We start from the raw sequence: 19,514 nt of genomic DNA, 5'->3' as shown, positions 1-19,514 counted from the left end.
AACGGTTCTGGTCTGGCCTTAGCAACTGTATCTCTAGTGAGCAGGAAAGGAATGCAGTGAGGCAAGTTCCTCCCTGCAGGTGGCTGGATATGTTCTCCACCTGGCTGGCCTTCAATCAGGCTTGTGCTTTAAACTTTAAACCAATACCCAAAATTCTTTGGTCTCTCAGGGTCATGTGGACTACTGTGGACTGCTTGCATGTGAACTGCTTCTCCACATGGCAGTGAACTTCTTATATATAGCTAGCTTTATTATTACCTGAATAACTCAACCTCTAGCTACAATCAATAGTGACCTAGCATATTTCTCCTATCCTTAACACTTTTTTCTCCTTTTAAAATCTGCATTGTTTGAATATAAATAGTATGTCATCACTGCAGTACAGGTGCTTCCTGGGATAGGCATCTTCAAGCACTTCGGAATTCAGAATCCCAGGCTCTAGATCCAGTGAATCTGAACCTTAACTGGATTCTCCGTGATTGTGTCTGTAATATAGATGAAGAAGTATAGGTCTAGGAGATTTGCCATCCAGTTGTAGCTCTTTCCTGAGTGTGATTCAATGAAGTATGTAGCTTCAAGAGTCTGTAAGTCTTTTCCACAGACCAGAAAAACAAAAACAAAATAAACCAACCAACCAAACAAACAAAAAACCAAACTCATTCTATATGAAGAAGTCAATGGTAATTTCTCCAAATCAATATTCACCTTTGCCAGAGAAACGTGTTTATCTGAATACAGGTAGTATTGATATGAAACCTTCCCTAAGCAATGCTTAAAAATGTAATCATCCTCAGAATGTAAGTCAGACTCATTCATCAGAGCACTGACTTTCCCCATGGACAGTCCTGGCACTGGTCTTACAGATGAAGATACTCTCTCTTCTGCTATTGGTTCTTAGTTGGTGTCTTAGTTGGAGTTTTATTGCAGTGAAGAGAAACCATGACCACGGACAGCATTTAATTGGGCCTGGCTTACATTTTCAGTGGTTTAGTTCATTATCATCATGGTGGGAAGCATGGTAATGTCCAGGCAGACATGGTGCTGGAGAAGTTGTTGAGAGTTCTACATCTTGATCTGCAGGCAGCAGAAGGGGATTGTGTTCTATACTAGATGAAGCTTGAGTATAGGAGACCTCAAAGTCCACCTCTACAGTGACACTTTTTCCAACAAAGCTACACCTATTCCAACAAGGTCAAGCATCCTAATAGTGCCAAGCATTCAAACATGTGAGTCTATGGTGGCCATACCTATGCAAAACACATTTGAATTGCTCTTCTCTGTTACTCTTACTATGTTTGAGGCTACTCTAATCTTCCACATTTTTTTCTTTCTCAAGTTACTTTGTTAGAATCATATATACCCATTCCTCAGTTCTCACAGGATCTCATGTTAGTTTTATTCAGATATTATCTCAAGAATATTTTCATGAAATACATATGAAAGGTTGCATATAATCTATTTCTTCATCATGTACTTCTTCATTAGTTCTATTCAGTCATCACAGTGTCCTTAGCAGTGTTCAGCATCATTACATTATCTTCCAACCTCCTTTATGTTTTATTTTTCTATATCCAGTTCTATTAACTTGCGAAGATTTGATATTCATATAGTTTCTGGAATTGTGCCCAATTCTAACAATGCCCCATCTTGCTGTAAGAACTGCCCTGCCCTGTTTTTCTAGCTTGTGCTTCTTCTGTTTAAAATATGCCACAAAATTTTCTTGACTAGAACAGTTTTTAATAGCAATTGGTTTGCATTTTTTTAACTTGCTTCTGCAGCATTTATAACAAACATCCTCCATTTTAAATATCCTCTCCCTGCTGTGTCTTTCAACACAAGCCAATCTATTTATTTATTTATTTGCCCTTATTACCAAAAATTTCATCCAATGTGCCAGGGGACTCATCTAGATTTAACTGACCAGTCACAAAGAACTTTGCAGAATCTTTTGCTTAAAACGTCATGGTCCAGAAACACAATGTGGTAAGGCAAAGTAAAAGGAAAGCAAGAGAAAAACAGGAAATTATACTCTCACAGGAAATTGTAGTAATAAAGTGAAAAGCCAAGGAAGTAACTAGCCTCATAAAATCCTAATCATGAGGCAGGACAAATTGAACCTCATTCACTTGCAGAGTTTTGTATTGTTCTTTCAGTCGTTATTATTTGCTTCTAAATATGAGTCTTTGTGACTTCAAAGTAATTTGATCTTTTTACAGTTGAAGTAACTGAGGCAAAAAGAAATTAAGCGGCATACTTCAGGTTTCACCTCAATGACTAGCAGAACCATGCCTAGGACATGGGTCTTCTGCCTTCCACCAGGCAGGACATTCTACCCAGTAATTGAAATTTGTTGTCAACAGCTTGCCAAGTCTTGCTTGCTTCACATTTTAATGCAGTAAATACTCCCCACAAAACCTTGTGAGGCTACTTTTTAAAAACAAGCATTTTTTTTTTATTTATGGAGATTGTAATATAATTACATCATTTCCCCTTTCCCTTTCCTCCCTTCAAACCCTCCCATATACCTTTCCTTGCTCTCTTTCAAATTCATGAGCATGAGGGCATTTTGCAGATGAGGATCTACAAATGAGATTTCACTGTGAAAGCACCAGCCTTACTCCACAAGATAGGTTCACATGATGAAATAACTTTCTCATTTGAGCATTAATATATCAGCGGCCTGAGAGGGGCAGGAAGAAAAACATGTCCCTTTTCAAGGAGAGTAGTCAGCAGGTAGTTGCCATAGAAACTGGAACCTGACATACAGATATTCCTGCTAGAAATTTTCCACATATTGAAGATGTCTTGCTGTCTAGCTGATCAATAGCTAAGTGAGTTTGATTAGCTTCATTAATTAAGAAGCAGAGGTACCTAAAATGCAGAGAATTTGCTCTAGCTAATATGCAAATCTGTTTCCTGGGACTTAAGAAAAATATTGCTTAAATTTTTTTAACAAAGCATAATGTACATGAGTGCACATATCATAAGTGTATAGCTTAATGAGACTCCTCATAATGAATTCAGCTGTGTCTCCAGATTCAATAATTAAAAACAAAATTAGTAAGAGTCTAGAAGTCATTTGTGTGCTGCCTTCTAACCAATGTTGTTCTCTCAAAGATCCTCCTAGCTTTGCATGTTATTCCAATGTTTGAAGGCTTCAGAGTGTTTAGTCTGAAATCACCACATGGACAGAGACAACTACTCACATATGCAATTGGCAAGAGTGTTTTATTTCAAGAAAACCTACATGGAGGGGTCAAGCCATTTTACAAAATGACAACCCTAGACAAAGGTGCTCAGGCCATTTTATAGGCAAGTAGGGGAATTCTAGCAAGGGTTAGGTTATCTAAAACCTCGTTGGTGTTTGCTGAGGCAGTTACAAGGTCAGTTCCTCTTTGGCTTGCATCCAGGTGGTCGGTGGGCTGCATTCCTGTGCCATGAATGTTTAACTACAGGATGAGATAAGGCTGCCCAGCACAGATGCCCCATCCTGAGACAAGAAGTTTTCCCATTCTTGTGGTTATCTCCAGGCTGTTCCTCGGGTAGGGGATTTTATGGCCTTGTTCCTGGAATTGGTGGCCTATGGCCTAATTCCTGGGGCTGATGACTTTTCTTCTAAAGTCATACCTAGTCCTAAAATGGAGACAAATTGGAGTTTATGTCATCTTCTCATAGAGCAAGGAATCATGCAGCATGCACTTGTGTGTGTGTGTGTGAGTTTTTTAAACATTTTTTTTATTATTATCATTTATTCAATTTGTACCCCAGCTGTGGCCCCCTCCCTCATCTCCTCCCAATCTCACCCACCCTCTCTCTTCTTTCCCTATGCCCCTCCCCTAATCCACTGATAAGTGAGGTCCTCTTCACCAACTATTTGACTCTAACCTAGCTTATCAGGTCTCATCAGGACTGGTTACCTTTTCTTCCTCTGTGGCCTGGCAAGAAATCCACTGTTCCCCTTATTAAGGCACCCACTTAGAGACTGAGTCTATGGGCTACATCTGAGCCTGGGTTTTAGGTCCTCCCCATGCAAAGTCTTGGTTGGGGTATCGGTCTCTGCAGGCCCCCAGGACTTAGGTTTTTTTGTTTTTTGTTTTTGTTTTTTCTGTTGGTCTCCTTTTGGAGCTCCTGTCACCTCCAGGAGGTGACTTTCCTTGTTTTTTCTATCTTCCCCTTCTTTCATAAGATTCCCTGCACTCTGCCCAAAGTTTGGCTATGAGTCTCAGCCTCTGCTTCAATACCTGGATCAGTAAAATCTTTCAGAGGTCGTCTGTGGTAGCTCCTGTCCTGTTCCCTGTCTTCTCCTGCTTCCGATGTCTATCCCATTCGTCTTTCTGAATGAAGACTGAGCATCTTCCCTACAGTTTTATTTGTTGTTTAGCTTCTTTAGAAATATAGATTTTAGTATGTTTATCCTGTATTATATGATTAATATCCACTTATGAGTGAGAATATACAATGTGTGTCTTTTTGCTCCTGGGTTACCTCACTCAAGATGATCTTATCTAGTTCTTATCTGAAAATTTCATGATTCCTTGTTTTTAATAACTGAGTAGTATTCCATTGTGTAAATGTACCACAATTTCTGTATCAATTCCTCCATTGAGGAACATGTGAATTGTTTCAAGCTTCTGGCTATTACAAATAGAGCTTCTACAAACATGGTTGAGCAAATGTCCTTATTGAATAGTGGGACATTTTGGGTATATGTCTTGGAGTGGTATATCTGGATCTTGAGGTAGCACTATTCCTAATTGTCTGAGAAAGCGCCAGATTGATTTCCAAAGTAGTTGTACAAGTTTACATTCTCACCATCAATAGAAGAGGGTTCCCCTTTCTCCACATCCTCTCCAGCTTGTATTGTCATTTGAAATTTTGACCTTAACCATTTTGATGGGTGGAAGATGAAATCTCAGGGTTGCTTTGATTTGCATTTCCCTGATGACTAAGGACATTGAACATTTCTTTAAGTGTTTCTCTGCCATTCAATATTCCTCTATTGAGAATTCTCTTTTTAGCTCAGTACCCCATTTTTTAATTGGATCACTTGGTTTGTTGGTTTTTAACTTCTTAAGTTCATTATGGATATTATCCCTCTGTCAGATATAGGGTTGGTGAAGATACTTTCCCAATCTGTAGGCTAGGTTTTTATTATTATTATTCCAAATTTCTTGTACTTAACATTATACCTGTGTGTAACATGACTAATTTTTTATTTTTATTTTTAATAGTTTTATGTATATAACATACACTTTAGTGGTTGGTACATCTTATCTGTAAGTAAACTGATTATGTGTGCTTCCAAGTTTTATAATTCTTTGATTAAAAAGTGATACACTTATTTGAATTTCTTGACTTTAAACTCAGGCTGAATTTATTAGTTCAGAAAGAAGCAACTGTTCATAGCTATAAAGTATAGTGACACCTGTTAGAGTATAGGCAGCCTGCTTCTGGGTTGCCTGGTAACCTATGATGTCATCGTATGTTGCCCACCAGGTGTGTGGCAGGCGTGGTTCAGCTGTGCAGGCACAAACTATAAGAGGACCAACCTGCCACTTTGTCTCTGTCTCTCTTACCTTCCTCTCTTCCTCTCCTCTCCTACTCTCTCTGCCTCACTTTCTTTCCTGGGGGCTCAGCTACCATGTCTCTTGTTCCTTTACCTCTTTATCTCTCCACCCCCATCCAATAAATGTCTTTCCTATAATAACTGTCCTGTGTGTGGCATCATTTTAAAATAAATACTAACAAAACCAGCTACACATTTGTTTTCAAAAGCATTTACTGTTGAATACCCACTATGCATAAATCTTTGCAGATACTATGATAGTTATGGAGACAAAAAGAAGAGGAGGAAGGGGGAAGGAGGAAGATGAAGACGAGGAGGAGAGGGGGAAGAGAAAGTGGTGGATAGTGGGTCATATTCTCTAGGAATCTATCAGTCTGTCACAAACAGAGCAGCAAACCCAAATGATTATGTCGGGCAGAATTAAGAATCTGTAAAAGAGAAACAGCTTGAGAAATGTAGGAGCATAGAAGAGGGGTGATCAATCTCCCAGAAGCCTACAAAAGTCCCATTGAGAGTTTTACTAGGTAAACTTTGAGCTCCCTTTAACCTTCCAGCTTCCAAGATTTAATCAGATTTCTCTTTACAAAAGTAGGATCTTCCCACTAGCGGTTCATCAGATTTCCTTTTGGTTTATGACTGTACAGTGCATCTAGTACTTAGTCAAAAGGGGGCAGCATTCACCCTTTTTCTGAAACTTGTAGAAGCCTCTGGCTGCCTGTCTTTCTAGGAAAAGAATACTTTAATCAGATAGAATTTCAGAGCATGCATATATTTTAAGTCCCTGTTTTAATTGTTTGTTTATAGAGATGGTAACTGATGTGTGCATCTACTCTAGTGAGACCAACTTATGACTCCTCTTTAAGTAAAAGGAGCTGTGTCAGTGCCTAGAGTTTCCCCTTTCTTGCCTTTGTCCCTTTACTGGGCGTGGCAGTCTTGCTCAGACTCAGATTGCAAAAGGGCGGTGGCTGGAATGAACAAAAGAATTCAGACCTCTACTTTTACCCAAGGAAAAGGCTAGTCAGGGGAAGCAGGAGAAGAAAGGGATATGTGTCTCCCTTATTGTTCTAATTACCTCATGCTTTAATTTTTTTTCTATTCTAAATGTTTGTTAACCTTTCTTAAACCTGCATTTGTAAGTGTTAAGATTATACTAAAGGTAAATAAGTAAGTTGTGTGCACCGTGGGGATAAGTGACTGCATTCTGTCTTAGGGACATTCTTCTCCCAAGTACCCTTTAGAGTTTAAGCAATGCACAGTGGCTTGTAGTTCTTTTCCTGCAGATGTGGTGGCAGGGGTGTGGTAGTGAGAACTGAGAGAGGTTTAAAGCTGAAGCTTTCAGACCCTGTGTTTCTATGACCTCCAACTGCCACATAAAGTATTCCCTTTTGTTACTGAACCTCTGATTTTAATGAGAGACATGTAACCCCTCCCATGTTTTACTTGATTGAGTTTGAGAAAAATCAATGTTGATAGCCAAAATGCCAAATTAACTATTACAATAGATTTCCTCACACTGTATGCAGCCTTAAATAGCCCTCTGAATGACTTTCTTTTTTTTTTTTTATTTAAAGAGTAGACCTTAACCAAATGTCCTTGAATGATAAAGGAGAGTTGGCCCTTCCCATAATTAGCTTTTGTAAATATCAAGTCAAGGGTCAGAGCAAAGGTCATCTGATTTCTTTCTTTTGTGTAGAACAAGGGGTTTTAGTCACCGTGACTGATTTCAGATCCAACAAAGAATGAGGTCATTGCTTTCTTTCTAAGCGGAGAGGAATGAATTGAATGAATCATAGAAGCCATGATAATAGTATGAATACCAAATACTGATAATTTGTGTAACAAATTACAAATATGCCTAATCTTAGATCTAGTGAAGTGCTTTACTCTGTCGAGGAAATGAAGCTGGCAGAGCAGCTCCTGAAAGGATTGCTGATGACATCATGCAGCTATGATGTGAAGCCACAAAGCACTTGCCACATGCCACAGTTGAGGTCAGAACAGGAAGTGGATCCTATTCAGGCAGCTCATAGAGGGAGATAAAAAAAACCTTCAAACTTTAACTCTTTCAGCATTTGTTTGTCTCACTTAAACACTGAGCAATATATAAATAAAAATTCAAGCTCATTTGAGAAATATTTTCAAATATTACTGCTTAAACCAAACGGAATTCAAATATGTTTATCAAATGATGATGTAGGCTGGATGAAAAAAAAAAACAAATAAAAAGAAAAAGAAGTGCCTGTTCCTAGGTATGGTGGAGGAAAAGGTTTATTGTAGATGAAAGGGAGAACAAAGCCAGAGTCAGAGACATGTGGGAGCATCTGTAGTAGACATGACCCTGAGCCATGTGAGGAGAGGGGGGAGGGGATGGGAGAGAAGAAAGAGGGAACCAAGTGCTGCAACCAAGAGGGTAAAGGTCCAAAAGGGATAGATAACCAAAGTTGTTGGAGTATACGTGACAGAGCAGCCCTGACCCCTGTTCTGGAGAGTTCAGGGTAGTGAGTAGGGTATGAAAGCAAGAAGGACCTTGTAACAGGTAGGGGCGGAGGGATGCTGAGAGAGCATGGCAGCCAGGTTCACTTTGATATGTCAAATGGCACTTCAGCTGTTTGTCTCTGGGCTTGAGACCAAACATAGACCTTCCTCTTCTGAGATGCTTGAGTCTGAAAAATATCTCCAGGATATGAAGGGTTTATTTGGAAAATGAGGATGATATCAGGCAAGCTGGTACATGTGGGGCACCCTCATTGGAAGAGATCTTTGAGGTCATCAACTGCCTTAATTCACAATGTGCAAAACTTTGGCCTATGTATAATATAAGATCTATGTGGAACTAATTTTTTTCCTAATTATTGCCAATGTATTTTTCTTAAATCTCAGGAAACATATTAAATTTATACCAGCAGATCATTGTAATATTGATATGAATGGGAAATTGGTAATTTTAGGGACTGGGACCCTGAAAGCAGTACCTCCATTCTTGTCCTCAGCCAGAAACTAAATATGTCCTCTTGTCCTGGCTAGAGGCCAGGAACGCCAGAAGGGATCTCTGATTTCTTGTTATCTCTCTCTTCTCCTAAATGAATCACTCCTGCCTGGAAGCGTTACTCCAGTCTTGGCACCAGTCCCTTCTGGTGAGCAGGTTTGGGATTAGATCTCTGGATTTTAATGGGAGAAATGGGCTACATCTATTCCAAAACTTAACCCATCTCCTAAATGATTTCAGGGCCTTAATTTTTGAGGGGGTAATGTTAGATAGTTAGACAGGAATTATTGAGGCCATTGAGTATAAATTCCTCCCTTGTAGTCATTTTGAACCCACCTCTATTTCCCCCGAATTATACTACAATCAGAAACAACAAAATTGTCCCCCACCCTAAGCATCCTGATTAAAATAAGAAAGGGTTACCTTTGATCCTGGGTGGAGACACACTGGTCCAAAATTAGAACATTATCAACGATTGTTTCCTCTTTTAAGAGTTAATCTGGTTGAGTCTATCCATCTGCTGACCAGGAGGCCATGCTCTAGAAGAGCTGATTCACCTGAAGAGAAGCTAAGGAGGAGAAAGAATTTTCTCACCGAGGCAGCATTTGTATGCTCCCTGGAAACTTAGAGCACTTGTGGCACTTCTTCATGGCAGCACTGTCTTAGCCTGTCTGCTTCTCAGCATTCTGACTCAGAAAACAGCAAAGCTTTTTCTTTTCCTCTCGTTTAGCTCCTTTGCTTTTGGATACTGGCTAAAAGCCTATGGATGCTTTCTGTGGCAACCTGGGCTTTCTCACTCTACAAAGCCTCTGGTTCTTCCACCATGCAGCTGTTTGTTGATCTCCATTGGTGAACATACTGGCTCTCTTGAACTCTAACTCAGAAGGCACGACTCTCTTTCACTTCTTTATTTCCCTCCACTCAGCCTGGTCAAGTTATAATTGTCTGTCTGGTTTATTTTTTGTTTGTTTGTTTTTTAAATCTCAAATTCTATTAAAATTGTCCTCATCTATCTTAAATCAAATGATATAATTTTCTAGGATAGTATAGAAAATGCTCTTTTGTCACAGTTGACTGGTCCAAAGTTTAGGAAAAAAAAACTTATTCTGGTGCTTTGGTTACTTTTCTGTTGTGGTAAAACACCATGATCAAAAGCAACTTAGGGAAGTAAAAGTATCCTGGGGATTATGATTTCAGAGGTTAGGAATCCACACTGGGTGAGAAGACAGAAAGGTCAGGGGCAGGCATGGTGACAGGAGCAGGAAGCTGAAGGCTCACTTCTTGAACTCAAAGCATGAAGCAGAGAGAGCAAACTGGAGGTAGTCCAAGCCTTTAATCTCAAAATCTGTCTCCAAGACATGCTTCCTCTAGTAAGGCTGCATCACTTAATCCTCCTCAAACAAAGGCCATGTGTTCAAGTGTTCAAATACCTATGGGGGATATTTCTCATTTAAACCACCAGAACTGGGTTAATTTTTAAAGTTTCTTGAGGAAAGACAACCAATATGTAGTGACAAAAGTCAAAAGCTGTCAGACAGTATTCATAATGTGTATGTGAAAAAGGAATGAAGAACATCAAAACCTACTCATAGATATTATATAATTATAAAGGACTAATTAAGGAGGCATAGTAATCATAAACATATATATGTCTAACATAAGGCTTATAAGATGCATATAAGATGCAAAAGTTGATGGAAAAGTATAAATCTAGAAACATAGGTGAAGAATTCAATACTCTAAGAAACTAGAAAACAAAACAACAGCGAGGGTTATAAGGGACATACAAACATCATCCCAGTTTGAACTACTTGACATTTATAGAAGACTACTGCCAACAGAATATATGTTCTATACAAATTTTCATCATCATTCAGTATGGGTTGACTGTATTCTGAGGTATATAACAAACCTATAGAAATGAAAGAGAAGTAAAATCATGTAGACTATGCTCCTGGCCAAAATGGAATTAAGTCAGAAATTTGTAATAGGAAGATATTTGGAAAACTCACACATATTTTGTAAGGCAAACAATACAATTCTAAATAACCCATAAGTAGCAAAAGATAAAATTAGAGTATATTGTGCTGTAACATGAAATGCCTTCTTGTTACAGCGGCAGCTACATGCATTCTTTCACAGGTGATAAGACAAGTAATGGAGGGTGGAACATACTTTGAAGATCCCCTAACTGTACATTTTCACTATGTTTGGGGTGGCACCTCTTCTTGGTAAATGGGGTCTGTTTTATAAGTATGGGGATGTTATGAAAACAGTGGAGACTATTTTGAAAACATTGAAAGTGGTGAAACTAGGCTAGGTTTATAAGCAGACTATGATGGCATTTGCCAATGAGACTTGCTACTGAGGCTAAACATTTACCCATGTGAGAGAGGAATAACAGTGTGGGAAAAGATGTGTGATATTCTCCTTTGTACTAGCCTCTAGTTTGGCAGGAAAAGTGGGGAAAAAAGGAAAGAGAGCAATTTTGGCTGCCATTTCCATACAGCTTTTAGGGTGCAGAAGTGGATGCAAATTGGATCTGTGCTTTATTGAAATTAAAAATACTAAAACCAAGTTGGAACCCTTGAGAAGAAATTGACAATGAGAATGAGGTAGCAATGGTAGAAGCTATACTTCAGGTTCAACCTTTAATACAGAGGAAAGGAAAATCCATGATTCAGTGTGTAGAGGGCAGATCTCATAATAGCCTAACTAAGGAAACTATGGTCATCAAGGGATACATTCCTTCTAGGCTACTTGAATTGGGAAAAATTTTAAACAAAAAAAATGACTCATGCAATTGTAAGAAATGGATGTCAGTGAGTTCAGCCCATGTGCCTTGGAACTGAGTGGCATAATTACTCATTTCTCCTTGGTATAACTTGCTATGTAAACTGAGGCGATATGAGGAAAAAGAGTCCTTCCGGATTCACATATGCCGGCTATTATGGACAGTTGGCTATCCTCGCTTTGTGCACATGAATATCAGAGACTGGAAAAAAGTGGATAAAGAACAGTTGTTTCTGAGAGAACTAATGGAGAGACAATGCCTGATGTTGCTGGGTCAATGGGAATATATTTATCAGAGAATTAAGAAAGAAGTGAATTTATCAGGGACCTTAGAATTGGTATGAGTCCATAGTAGCTTTGCCGAGCTTCATGGTGGAACATGGCCTTTAGGAGGCAGGTAAGGCTGTGGTGGGTCTGAATGATTTAATAATCAGCATTAAAAGTATCTTTGAAGAAGATACGATAATATTTGTGTCAAGCTGGAGCTTCCAGAGGGGGAAAAAGATGAGAAACCATGATTCTTTGGAACATCTGGAAGCCTTTGAAGCCTGAGAAACAGTTCACAAAAGTATAAATGACAGAATTCTGTAGGTGAAAAAGATTAAGATTATCCCAGGGCCGTAGGGCTGGGCAATAATCCTTCCCCCAGAGTATATTGTGTACCCATCCTTCAAGAAAATATACTGAGATCTTCACAGCCTGGGGGTCCATCGAGCATCCAGATGTTGCTGATGAAAAAACACTGAGGCTGGCCATGGCACTGGTTTGGAGCCTGTCAGCTAGCGTCAGCCTGGCCAAGCAGCAGTGCTAATATGAAAACATGGCCGTCTGTCTTGTTCCCAGTACAGGACAAGCAGCATGAGCTGACCCTTTAAGCCTACTTGGGAGTGTGTAGTGGTCTCATGGCAGTATGCCAATATGAACAGGCCAGATGGTCACGAAGAATTACTGTGAACTGTGGAGAGCTAGAAGTGAGAGTGTCCACCATCCATGCTTCCGTACATAACATTGCTCTTTTTGTTTTGATGGAGCAGTTGACAGAAGCTTTGTTTTCTAGTTTTGGTTTGGGGCCAGGTCTCACTGTGTAGGCCTCATTGTCCTGGAACTCACTGTGTAGACCAGGCTGGCCTGGAACTCACAGAGATCCCGTGTGCCTCTGCCTCCCAATTGCTGGGATTAATGCTATGTACCACGATACCTGGCTAACAGTTGACATTAGTGATGAGATATTACTGTGACAAAACTGAGAAAAGAAGAGAAATAGAAGGTGTTAAATTACTAATATTGTATACGAAAGGGAAAACATAAGTGATGAGATAAATTGGCCTTGCTAAATTTTCTTTTTTAGTATTCCCCTAACTACTTAATAAGAAGATCATCGCTCCTTGTTTAGAAAGAATAACAGCAGATCTTGAGAGAACTTGTATAATGTCTGCAAAAGGTTTCATTATACGATATTGAACAGACTACCTTACAGATTTGGAAAAGCACCTGGTTATGGTTAACACAGACGTTAGGGAATTTAAGCAAATGTACCCTGCATGCAAAGTCACTCTCCTGAGTCACAAGTGTGTTAGATAAAAATCCCAGAGTCACATGTGAGCTATTTCAATTATTAGAAAAGGTATAGAAGTCCTCAATGTGATATAAGACATTGCCACTGCTGTTGGTTGAACTAGAACTAGAAGGACAGAACTAGATGGAAAATCCCTATTGATGAAGATATCACAGGTTCTGATTTTAGGGTATGGAAAGACCTCTATTCTTGGCTACTGCTAAAGAATATTTTACAGGATGCTGGGGAAGAATTGCATCAGCTTTCCTTCTAAAGAAGTCCTGATTAATAAAGAACACCATTGATTTACTAATATTATGTTACACTGTCCTTTGCCTGTTAATGCAATCTGCATATGAAACAAGATTTCCCAACTGGTGCACTGGCGTCACAACTACTATGTGTACAACCAACAGTTTCTCCATTGGTTTTAGGCCTTCTACACAGGAAGGAGCCCATGTTTGGTACTGTAAGGGCAGGCAACAAACCAAACCAAACCAGGACAAAACCTGTGGTTACAGGCTTGGAAGATAGCTCCATCAGTAAACTGTTTACTGTGCAAAGATGCTGACAGGAGTTCAATCCCCTTGACCCACACAATCCTAGGGAGGAAGAGACTGGAAGATCTCTGGAGATTCCTGGTGAGTTGGCCTAGTTAACTTGACACTTCTCTTCACTCATACATACCTGAATGTGCGCATGTGTATGCACACACATACTTACACACACCCCCCCAAGCAAAACAACAACAACAATAGCAACAAAATCCTATATCTGAAGAAATTATATTCCCAAACTGGTAGATTGCTGCAATTGTCTACTTATTTTTTTGAGATGTATTTATTTATTAGGTATGCAGTCCTCTGCCTGCATGTATGCCTGCAGGCCAGAAGAGGGCACCAGATCTCATTGTAGATGGCTCTGAGCTACCACGGGGTTGCTGGGAATTGAACTCAGGACCTTTGGAAGAACAGACACTGCTCTTATCCTCTGAGCCATCTCTACAGCCCACCATTGTTTATTTAAACAGACATAATGTGCTTGTCAAATGCCTTCCGAGCCTTTCTGTTTATTTCTATAGGTTGGTACTACTGTTGTCAAGAAGAGCTTCTTTGTGTAGGGTGGCAGTAACTGTAGAGACTCATAACTAAGAGCAAGTGATTAATAGGGATTGACTTACAGATGGAAGAAAATAATCATACTTACACATCAGCTCCTCCAATACTTGGAGAACAATGCAGAAGAAATGGCAAACATTTAAGAAACAGATGCAGGGGTGGAGTGTTGTGTAGCATTTTTCCTAGTTTGAAACATTCTTCATAGAGAGATGGAAGAGGTCCATGAAACTAACAAGACTTACACATTTCCCCTTAAAATAATGTAAACTGTAAATATGATTGCTAGCAGACTCCTCAGCGGTATTCGCACATAGGGACTCTAGTGATGAAGTTTTCCTGAGTTGTCACCTGTGTTGGTTTGGGACTTTTAAGTGTTGTAGCTGCTTTTGAGTCACCCACAGTCCTGTAAGCAACCTTTTTCCTATTTATCTATTACTAACTCCCGTAACTCATTGCTTTAGATGTTGGGTTTGGATGTATCATTTCTTTGGCTTGTCACTGCTTCATTGGGGCTGCCATTTTCTAAGCCTTGAGAATTCAGGAAAAAAAAAAGGACAGAACAAATTAAATCTTGGAGAAAACAAAATGAAAAGAAAATTATAGACAGGAGTAAGGAAATTAATACCAGAAAACAAAAATAAAAAAAATGATAGAAATAAAAATCTCATTGTTTGTAAAGACTGATAACATCTAACAAAACTGAGAAACTAAGAAAAATAGAAGGTATAAACTTACTAATATTGTATATGAAGGGGAAAACACATTACTGGTATTTAGGTAAAAGGCAGGAAAAGGATAAGTGATTATTACCAAGAATTCTATATATGCCTACATACTCTGTAACTGTGGTGATGATTACATGTTCTAAAAGACAGAAATTCTCATAATTTATAAATAAAATGTATAATATAAGTAATCTTGTTGTCTTTGAAATAAATTGAGGTAATAGTTAAATTTTATTTATTAAAACTTTAAGAAAAAAAATTGCAAGTCTATGTAAACTCTTCCAGAAAATAAAGGGAACATCTAACACACTCTACCTTGCTACAAATACAGGAAAAATTACCACAAATGAAGAAAACTAACAATCAATATATATTATAAGTGAGGTGCTAAAGTCATCAATAAAGTATTAGAACATCATGACCAAATGGGTTATATTCTGCAAATGTAAAAACAATTCAACATTTGAAATCAATCAGCATAATTCATCATATCAGAAGAGTAGTTGAGAAAAATTACATAATCTTTGTCATAGATGCCCAAACCTCTCGTTTTACAAAATTCAATGTCCATTCATGGCTTAACATAAGGGCGATGAAAACAGTAGCAAAATTCATGGTGAAGAGTTGACGGAGTTTCAGCTGCCTGAGACCAGTCATGTAGGAAATCTACAGAGCTATGTCAAGCTGGACCCTCCTTCTGCTAAGGCTGAAACAAAAAGCAGCATCCGCTCATCATTGTCATCATTACAACAGGGCTTCTGGCTTCTGCAGAAAAGCAGAAACAAGGAAGTATGTGTGAGTGGGTAAATGTGGCTAGGCATCAAATGCACCATGCCCAGTGAAGGAAACCATTCAAACAGCTACATACGGTGTAATTGGTATAATATTCTGAAAAAGCCAAATTTAAAAGAACAGAAAACAGACCACATCATATTGGCTGGACCTGCAGGGAGAATCAGTCCACAAAGTAACAGAGGAGTTTTATAGAACAATACAATTGTTCTCTGTCCTATTTTTGACAGATATTACACAACTGTACTCATTTGTAACAACCAATAGAATGGTTTCTGAGAAAGAATTTATTTTTCCTGTATCTCACAGATACAAACTGTTTGAAATGAATATCAGGTGGTAGCTTTTTGTTTTCTCTTGTTCTGTGACGACATTTTTTTTTCCAGAAATCGACATGTACTTCTTCTCTTTGTAGTTCTGCTGTTTTCAAAGATGATTCGTTTCATCTGCTTTTGAGAAAAGATGGGCGAAAATATCCTGAGTACCCTTCCTCTGTTAGCAGAGAGGCCCGGGACAGTTTAAATTCAATCTTCATGTTTTTTTCTGAGTAAGTTCAAAGGTTTGTATCCCTTATAGGACATTGAATGGTGCATGGAAACACTTCCCGGACTACTCCCGAGAAAATCAACTTATTTTCTCAAAGATATGTTTATATACTGTTGATGACTATCTACCACATTTTGGGGAATATGGTTGTAGGCACTTGTCAGCTTAATTGTAGTTAAATCATTCCAGACTTTAATCAAGATAAATAGCTCTGCAGATTATGATTTGAAAATTAATTATACAGTGTTAAGAGTCAGTTATGTGTCTTGTTTCATTTGAATTTTTGAATTCCCTCATAATAACATTCAATGGCACCAAGATGAGCCTACAGAGCATAGTATCACATTTGGCTTATCCTCATGTCTCAGACCCTAAAAGGACACCTAATCAATGACTTTAAAACAAGGGCTATGAAAGAACAGATCTCAGGAGGTGGAAACAAGAGGACCCCCAAGTTCAAAGCCAGCCTGGATTGAAATAAACAAAGTGAGACCTTTCCTCAAAACATCAAAAGAGAGGGGAGATAAAAGAGGGGTAAAGGACATGTGATAGAATGTAGGACAGAGGCAGAATTCATGTCGTTTGTACACTTGTAAAGCCTGGAGTGTGACACAGGATTTAGGAGTAACAGAGAAAATGGCCAGGGTGCTTGGCTCAATGCTAGACAGGGTAAACACAACAGAAGTCCAACCATTGTTTCATTTCTTCTTCCACAGAGTGTCCCTGTTGTCACTTGAGATGAAGCTTCCTGCTGAGTTATAATTTACCTCAAATCCCCTTTCTTATGACATTTGATGAAGTGACAAACAATATGCGAGGAAAGTGAGAAAACAAAGAGCAAGATGATTTCTAAATGTGTAATGTGTTTTACACGATCAAAATAAAAGCCGATTCATAGGGGAGGTCATCAACGGTGGCACGGTGACGAACACGGCATCTGAAATAATACCAGTGATAATTAAAAACATTTCTTCTGGAGACATTTCAAATGCAGGTTGCTGCTCTCTCCTCAGGAAACTTCACAGTGTTTTGTTGATGACAAACGGGTGTAATAAAAATAAAGACACATTGAAATGGACTTTTTTACAATTGTGATTCTTAAACACTTAGCACTGCTATGAAAAAGATACAATGGACTTACTTATCTACGAGGGCTATCTTGTTTTAGCATTGCCTTGCAAGCAACGGAGAACTCCTAACAATCACCCATGTTAGAAAAACCTCAACACATGTCCTCTGTGAATGAATTATGTGGAAAATAACTCACAAAATCTGGGATTATTTGAGTTATTGTTTGCCGTCTCTCTCTCTCTCTTTCCTTTCTTTTGTTTATATTTGTGTTTATTTTTGTTTTTCAAGATAGGGTTTCTCTGTGTAGCCCTGCTATGTTGGGATTATCTCTCTGGCCTTGAACTCAGATATGTGCCTGCCTCTGCCTCTCCACATGCTGGAATTAAAGGCATTGCACCACCATTCTTAACTGTTATTTTTCATTATAAAATTTGACATATGTTTTACTTACAAAAGAGTTAGAAATTATAATGAAACTTCAAAAGGGGGAAGATGATATAAAAATGACTTTGAAGCTAAAACAATGAGAACAGAAAACACACAAGGCCTATTTCAGCATCATGTAAAATCTGTAGTCAGAGTCTATACATTATTGGGGAAAACAGACTTTCACACAACTGGCAACAAGAACATTGCAGCATGTGAACATGAATTACTCATGATGCTTACTTTTCTTTTATCATTCATGTCAGGCAGCATTTCCATAGCAGTGTGTTCTAGTCCTGGAAGATAAAGGCTACAAATAACTTTATGGTTCATTCTGGAAGCTTCTAGAAAGACCTACCAACTCTTTAATAGAAAGCATCAGAGGCTGTTTAATCCTCTAAAGTTACAGGATTCTGTGCTTCAAAATATCTGCCTTTGTTTGTTTGTTTGTTTGTTTGTGTATCTGCCGATAAGAGAATATTTGACATATCCTGAACTTAATTGTAAGGGCCACAGGATAGGAGAAGAATAAGAGTATTTAATCAGTTTAATGCGTCAACTAATTCGAGACAGATACATTCAGCACTCCTGAAGGTATTTTCAAACCCCAGGTGACCAAACCACCAGACAGCATCACATCCTCCTCACAACCCCGGCTATCTAGAAGCAGCGATTCCTTCTTCCTTCTCCTTAGGGTCTGCTGGATCTGGAGCCTGCCCCATGGAGCTGGGAAGTTGTCTGGGAGACGCCATGCTGAGAGACTTCACACAGCTCCCCCGGTGTTAGAGGAAGAAAGTGCTGGCCTCCCACGAAAAGATCTCACAGTATCTCTGGCTCCTAGCTGAAGTCTACACATTTCCTGGTGTTTGTTTCACATTTTCTGTAAATTGTAAACTTCCTACACTACGGGATAAAGGAGAATTAGGAGGGTTTTGGGGAGGGATGTATTTTTGAATGTATGTATGTATGTATTTATGTTTTTTTTTTTTTTTTTTTTTTATTCCTTTCCAGTTCTGGGGCCAGAACAGTAAAACTAAATTTCTTTTCTTTCTTTCTTTTTCTATACTTTCTTTCTTTTTTTTAAAGAATCAGTTCTTTCTCCCGGGTATTCTTTTGAAAATGTAGGCACTAAAATGAACTTGCAGACCCTCTCACTCTCAAAGCTTTAGAGTCCATCCTGTTTGGTAATACCAGTTTCATGTCATTCTGACCCTCTTATCTGCAATGTAGATTCATGTTAACAAGTTATGGGTTTGTGTGAGTAACTTATGTCATTGCTGTAATAAAATCACTTAGGGAAGGCAGAGTCTGTTTTGTTTTCCGCTTTCAGGGGATCTAGTCCATTCCAGCTAGGAAGTCATGACGGGAAATGTTGGAGATGGCTGTCACATTGTGTTCACAGTCAGGGAGCAGAGTGATGGTAGCCTGTGTTTGTCTCACCTTCTCATTTTCACTCCGTTTGAACCTCTGTTGCTGTGATAAAAATACCCATGACCAAAATTATGGGAAAGAAAGAGTCTATTTCAGCTCACAATTACATGGTGCATTCTCTTGCTGAGGAAAGTTGAGGGGAGAAATTCAAACCGGGTAGGAACCTGGAGGCAGGAGTTGAAGGAGAGGCGATGAAGCAGTGCTGTTTACTGGCTTCTTCGGGTGTGCTCAGCCTGCTTTCTTATATTGCTCAGGACCGCCAGTCCAGAGCTTCAACTGTCCATACTGACTTCCTCACATGTCCTCAGTCCAGAAAATGTACCACTGGCTTGCCCACAGGCCAATGCGGTGGGGGCATTTTCTCAACTGAGGGTCCCTCTCCTCGGATAACGCCAGTTTGTGTCAAGTGGGCATAAAAACTAATTAACACAATTGACCCCTTCCGCACATTGCTGATAAACCATAAACGTTTCCTTCTTGTCCTTCCCCAAGATTTCATATTAAC

Source organism: Meriones unguiculatus, chromosome 17, assembly GCF_030254825.1.
Source record: "Meriones unguiculatus strain TT.TT164.6M chromosome 17, Bangor_MerUng_6.1, whole genome shotgun sequence".
Lineage (NCBI taxonomy): Eukaryota > Metazoa > Chordata > Mammalia > Rodentia > Muridae > Meriones > Meriones unguiculatus.
Note: the sequence above shows the minus strand (reverse complement) of the source record.